Genomic DNA, 6,983 nt, shown 5'->3' on the forward strand with positions numbered 1-6,983 from the left:
AGAATAACTACGAAACATATAGTCACGTACCTTAAAGCTTATCCTTTTACCGAGCGTTCGTCCCGACTTGGCTACCTGACGCTTCACCCGAGTTGCCTAAAAAGTACAACCCAACATCATTAAAACCCTCCGATTTATAACCAAACTAAGCAACTTGCCAATCATACAATCATATGTTCTCATTCACAATTGTCATACATAACAACATTTAAGCATTTTATCGCACACCTTATGTGCAAGATTTTTATACTAACTTTGTTAAGTTTAGTAACCAACCTTTAACCATGTTTATACATCTCATAACATCAAAATGGTTGGAATGTTCAATTAGCACCTAAAACTAAATGTGTCAAACATACAATACACCATTTTCATCATCATAATTCATGTGTTCTACCTCCTTATCCAAAACCCACTTACCTATGTATGGTAATTCATCCAAACACCCAAATCATAGCAATATATTCACAATTTTCACTTAGGGTTTGTTCCTAAGCAAGTATACATCTCTTATCGTACCTCAATTTCAGAAATTCATACATGGATTGAAATCCATGGAATCTACCTACATTCATAATATCACAAAATTAAGATTTTGACATATCTTGTGATCCCCCAGTTTAAGTGATCGTTAATATGCGTTCATGCACGGATTCAAGGTTCGAATTGCCCTCCAATTTGATGGATTAAGATTGAATAAGGGTTTGCTCCCTTGTTTTTCCTCCTGCTCGCTATACACACACACACCTAGTGTATGTTGTGTTTTATTTTTATTACTATTACTCAAGTTTCAGCTTTTCCCCTTTTTTGTCCCTCATGTGTCTGATTTTTATTTATAAATGGATACTATCCAATATTTATCGCTAACAACATAAATAATCAACTAGGTTAATTATTCCTAGTTATTATTCAAGCTAATTTTATCTATATATTATATATTCAAGCATGTATATTATATATATACACTTTTATATGGTTCAATATTTTGGGGTGTTACAATAACAAAAACAAAACAACGATCTGATCACTTCAACTATGATTCACAGAGCATGAGTGAAAAAGCAATGAGGATGATATAGTGTTACAGATGGCTCACCGTCCATCTCAACGATGGGGTTTTGAACCTTGAAATTGACGAAGTCTATTCGACCGGAGTGAGAAATAGCAACGGGATATTTTGTGAGACAGCGACAGAGTGAAGTTGGGAGAAAGTGAAGTTTATATAAATAAATAAATATGTTGGTTATATGAACAAAATAATGATTGATGGATATTCGAATGGTAAGTAGTCATAGTCGGCACTAATTTCTTGAATGTATCGTACCTGATATGAAACAAATATATATATTATAAGTACCATGTTACATGGTTTTGTGTTTTTCTTTTGATGTAAACTCGTTTCTTGACTATAGTTGAGGAGTGTGTGTGAATGCTAGATTTTTCTTTTGATGTAAACTCGTTTGTTGACTATGGGTGCCAGAAATTTTCGGTGCTTAGAAACATATAACTCGATTTCATTATAAAATACTTGATAAAAATACGTCATAGTCGTCATTAGAAAAACGTATTTTTGGTGGAATTTAATTTAATTTATGTTTCGTTTGTAAACATAGTGTATTATTCATATGTTTATTATTTTTTAGTATAAGTTTATTATTATTTATTATTCTGTTGCTTTTGCTTATTCAATTATTGGGCATTAGACTCTCACGGAGAAATAATTGCACTTTTGATAAAGATGTTAAGAATATAGTAGTTGGATTGGTTCATAATCTTTTTCTTATGAATATTTTGGACAAGATACCTTTTATTTTGTTATTGAATGAATATTTTTGACAAGATACCTTTTATTTTGTTATTTGAGTAAATATACTATTCGATTTGATTTGGTTAAGACAATTAGGGTGAACGGGGCGACCTTGGGGAGGGGGCGGTGAGTGTGAACCCCGCTCGGGAACACTGCCGTCATCTCCTCGGTGACCCAAATCGGGGTGTGGGGAGCGGGTTGTGTTCACCGATTGAGATTTGTAATTTTTGACCGTTTTTTATATTAAAACGGCTATATAGCCGTTATATATTAAAAAAAAAAAAATTCTCCTAAACCCTATAAATACTAACCCACTTCAATCTTTTTATTTTTCAAAAACAAAACAACTCCTACTACATTACTCTCATAAACCCTTCAACTCATCTAACTTTTTACCCAATCTTTAAAAAAAATGGATTTCGAGTTCCCGTTTTTTTCTCTCCTGCCCGACTTTCCCGACGATGAAGATTCATCGTCAAGCGATAGTAGTTTAATTTTCTTCCAAAATCTCATCCAACAAGCGGAGCTACTAGACACGACATCGTCTAGTAAAAAAAAGTTGTCCGTCGAGATCGTATGGGAGGCCACGAAACACTCATGGCCGATTATTTTGTCGATAATCCAAAATTTAATGAAATGTCTTTTCTTAAATTTTATTTAATTTTTATTAATATTTGTTTAATTTATAATACATGCATAATTACAACAAAAAAAAAAGCAAGTCCCCCAAGAGAGGAGTGCCACCATCAAATTGAGGGTGCGAGGGGAGTTAAGTGAGGAGTTGACGTGACGTGTGCTGATTAGCTATGGGTAAGAGAGGTCACTCCCCACTTAGAGGAGTGCCCTTACACCCTTACTAATTGGTTTATCATGTTATGACTAACGTTCTTGTAATCAATCAAATATTTATGGTGTTGCTATATAACTCTTTTTTTTTTCAAATTTAACTAGTTGCACTTCCTTCTTAAAGTTTTTAAATAATTACAATCAAACATTTTATTTTATAATTTCTTTTAATTGGATCTACTTTAAATTTTTAAACAATTTAAAAACGATAAATAAATAAGGTAACCAAAACTTATCTAAAATTTTATACAGATTAAATTTGTATCAATTACTTATTCCAAAAAATTCAAACTCTAGATATAATTATAATATTTGTTATATTATAATATCAAACGAATATATAATATATTTTTTAGAGTATTTGATGAAACAATGGTTAATCGGGTAGGGTTAACACACTGGTCTCGTCAAGAAGCGTTAATCCCTTCCTCTCGAGTATTGCTAGCTGGATCGTCCGCCGGTTGATCTCCTGCACAAGGAAACAAACCGTGACTCGTAACAAGGAGGATGGGGTGGGGGGTGCTCCTTGTTACCACTCTCCGGCGTAAGAATCAGTAATTTGCTTGGGAAGCAAAGTGTGATAGTAGTAGTAGTGAGAGAGTTGTGAAGAGATACCTCAAACCTGGTTTGGGGTTGGTATTTATAGCCGAGGAGTGAAGGAGGAGCTGAAGGGACGGACTGACGACGTGCTGCCCCTTTGCAGGTGTGTTAGGCTTGTCGGTTGTGGAGGTGAAGCCACGTCCTACTGCAGTGTCAGTCCGTTGCTTCGTATGGCCTGACAGGCGACTGCCAGTGGTGCCACTTGCTCTGTGTTGTCAGTCCCACTTGCCTAGTGGGCAGGATGCGGTGCGGGCCGCATCGCTGCCTGCGGTAACCTTTGATGTTCCCGCGCTCTATGCTTTGACAAAGACATATGCGGGATGCGGTGCCAAGCCGCATCGCCGTCTGTGGTGACTGTTGCTGTTGCCCAGATCCCTTGTCATGACGAAAATGTCCATATGATGCGGTGCCAGCCGCATCGCTATGCACGTCCGCTTTCATACACAATGTAAGGCTTCTTCTTATCCTTTGACTGTTGCGTGGACGCAGTTCTTTGCTGGTGGGGGTTTTTTGATAAGGGTAATGGTCACTCGCGGTCAGGTGGCGCGAGATTTAGGACCATACCCCTTCAAGTCCCCCCAGTCTAGTGTTGCTGCCTCCTGCAAGTTGCATGTGGGAGGAGCACTGGACTATGGTGTCTAGAAGGTAGTTTCCAGCCTGGAGAAAATTCTAGGCCATGTAGATGGCATTCGCTTTTCGTAAATCAAGCTGGGGATCTGGTAGAGTCATGTGACGTCTCTTTCGTACTGGTGAGCAAGTTTCGTCTGATGCGAAATTCTCAGCCGATTGGGTAGCGGGCTACCTTTTTCTGATGTCATCAGGTTGGTTGCCACCTGTTGGTGTGTCGAACCAACTTCTGAGATCGTGTCTCCGTCTTCTAACCAACCTTTGAGGTGGTGAATGAAGAAGAGAGGAGGCTTCGAACCAACCTTTGAGACGGTGATCGAAGATATCTATGTTTGCAACTTTAGTTGTTACCTCTGCGGTAGCTGATGCAATGCTGCAAGTGCTTTGCTCAAGCTCTATGTTCAGCAATTGGACATGTAATGATGATCCCTTTTTCGTGGGGTGTTCGTGTTCTTCAGTTTAGCTCTCAAGTAACCGCACGTCCTTTACGGTTAACTCGTTGCGTCATTGTTTGGCCATGTTTGGTCGAACAATTTGAATCTGTACTATGGGACAATAAACATGGTTATGGGCAAGGTTGTGCCCACCATTGTTTATTCTATGCGGCGCATAGGTGGGCAAACAAAGTCATAAGCAGACTTGTTACCACTGTTCGGTCACTTGTTGTTCAACGAGATCTCTTTAGATGGTTGGAAATCTCGTCCGCATTTATTCTGTGGCCATTTTCCTTCACGCTCCAATGCCGGGGAGTTTTCCTTGAAGTAGCTTCATTCATCTGTGTGATGACTTATTCATGGCTCTTCCGTAGCAACCATTTGCGGAGCTATAGGTGTGTCCGCAGCGACTCATAAGTGTCTGCGGTTTTGTAACCCATGACTCGCTTGAAAAGAATGTGTTGCTTGGATGTGGCTCTTGAAGGATCAGGAGTCAGGGTTGCAGATGTGCGGTCGCGTACATTCCCATCCTTTTTCCCTACGGAGAAGCTGTTTGCGCACCCTCTGTGGTTGTGAACCGGACACGAGGGATTTGAAGCTTGAAGAGAATGAAGGCAATGCGGGTTACCTGTTTCTGAGATACAGTTCAGTCCAAAGAACAACGCTGGTTCTGAGCATCTGACACACCTGTACGGGCTCGTGTGTGTCATTTCCGCATATTCCACGTGTGCTCGTGGGTATATGCGGATATAATTTATATCCCCTTATATAATGTAGAGATATATATTTTTTGCCTTTTTTGTGGGGTATGTAAAAAACGACATGCGGTATGGGTTATGGTGCGGTATACCAGAGAAACCGCATGCCGCTTATATTTGGATAATGTGGTCGCTTTTTTGCTGCATACGTAGCTGGACGCACGTATGAGTTGGTGGATGTTGGTGAGATTTTCTGCATGTGCTGATAGGAAAGGACGTTTGCACTGCCCAAGGTCATTAATGCACTATAGCAGGAGTGTAATCGTCTCCCTTGTCAGGCGCGTGGGCGGCCACGTGCGCGTGGTAACCATCAGCGGAACTGTCGCTGGACACGTGTCTCCGCGTAACTCGTTCTTTTTTATCGTGATGATTCAGTTACCCCTCCGCATTTATTGCGATGAGTATATAAGGGGAAACCGATAGTGGTCTCCCCTCACTTGTTCAAAATTTCAAAAATTTCCCGGTGAGAGAGAAAGAAAGTTCCTTCGTCTTCTCCGATCAACTGCTTGAATTTTCCGGTGAGGTTTCCAAGTTCTTTGGGAAGTCGTTGTCTATTTTCTGTTTTCAACAGTGTTATGGCTGAACCATCGAATCCTCATAACGTGGAGGGTGAAAACCCTGAACATCAGTCGCCGACGGTGGCTGAAGAAGATGAAGATGATGGTGGTGCACACGGTGGTGGCCTACCGGTTTTAAAGTGGTCAAAGGGTCAATATGAGACCCTAATGACCAGTATCCAAATGCCCAAAGAGTTTGGGGCTATATACCCACAGGAGGGTGATACTTGTGCCGATGCTCCGGCGGGATGTCTCACACTGTGGGTCGAGTTCTTCTATGACGGCAACCTCCGATTGCCATTAACGGTTTTTATTGCCGAAGTGTTGGAGTTCTACCAGATTCACATCTCCCAACTGAGTCCGTTCGGGATGTTTCGGATCAGGAACTTTGAGTACACTTTTCGTGCTCATGGTTTGGAGATTATTGTTGAGAATTTCCGGCGGTTCTACCAGTTGACGGTAAACACCGGGTTTTTCTCTTTCAACCAACGGTATGGGAGTCTCAAGCTGATGACCCCTCCCAAGGGTGTCACAAAGTGGAAGAGAAAGTTCTTCTACGTTAAGGCTGCCGCGGTGGCTACGAAGATGAATTTTCGGAATGTGAATGAGACCATTCCGGCGGAGGATCTTGCCCCTCCCAATGCTAATACAGTGAGCTGGTTTCCAAGGCTGAAACACATTGAGCTTAAAAGGCTGGACAATTCTCAGCTGTGGGTGTTGCGGATGATGTTGTCTAGGCCTGATAGGAAGGCAAGGCCCGTTGTGCGGGAAAAGAGTGGTGGTAAGCATTTTACTCTTGTGCGTTTTCCTCGCGTCTTTATCTTGTTATTGATTTTGCATGTGTATTATCAGCAGATGCTCTCCTGTGGAGGATGTTTGAGCCAACCTTCGAGGGCAAGGTTGAGTTGCTTCCGTGCTCGGAACGTGAAGGTTTCAACCTGGAGATTGTTGGAAACTTCCGCGTTCCTGAACGCGGGGCGTTGAATGCGCCGTTGCCGCAAGGCAAAGGTATATTCTAAGACTTCCTTGTTATGTAAAGTTCACCCTTGTGATTTGCTTGCTTGATTGTTTAAACGTAGGTAATCTTGGGGCTCTGGGAAAGTTTGAAGTGAAAACTGTCCCCAAGAAGCATGCGGAGAAGAAGCATGTGGAGAAACCCGCACGTGGTCGCGGTAAGAAAAATCCTGAGGGTTCTGTTGCCCCTCCTTTGGTGTCGCAGGTGGCAGGTATCTCTCGTTCTTGTTACCGCAGATATACCGATTACGTGGTAGTATCTGACACCCTTGAGGGTTTGGGTGTTCCAGGTGGTGGTGCGGCTGCAGGTGGGACCTCTGCGGGTTCCAAACCTGCTGAT

General features: G+C 41.6%; 1 pseudogene; it reads right to left on the reverse strand.

Annotated features, from left to right (window-relative positions):
- The window catches only part of LOC110907245, a 62,548-nt pseudogene extending 61,002 nt beyond the window's left edge, over positions 1-1,546 (reverse strand).
- Positions 1,547-6,983: the final 5,437 nt, after the last annotated feature.

This window comes from Helianthus annuus, chromosome 14, assembly GCF_002127325.2.
Source record: "Helianthus annuus cultivar XRQ/B chromosome 14, HanXRQr2.0-SUNRISE, whole genome shotgun sequence".
Classification (NCBI taxonomy): Eukaryota; Viridiplantae; Streptophyta; class Magnoliopsida; order Asterales; family Asteraceae; genus Helianthus; species Helianthus annuus.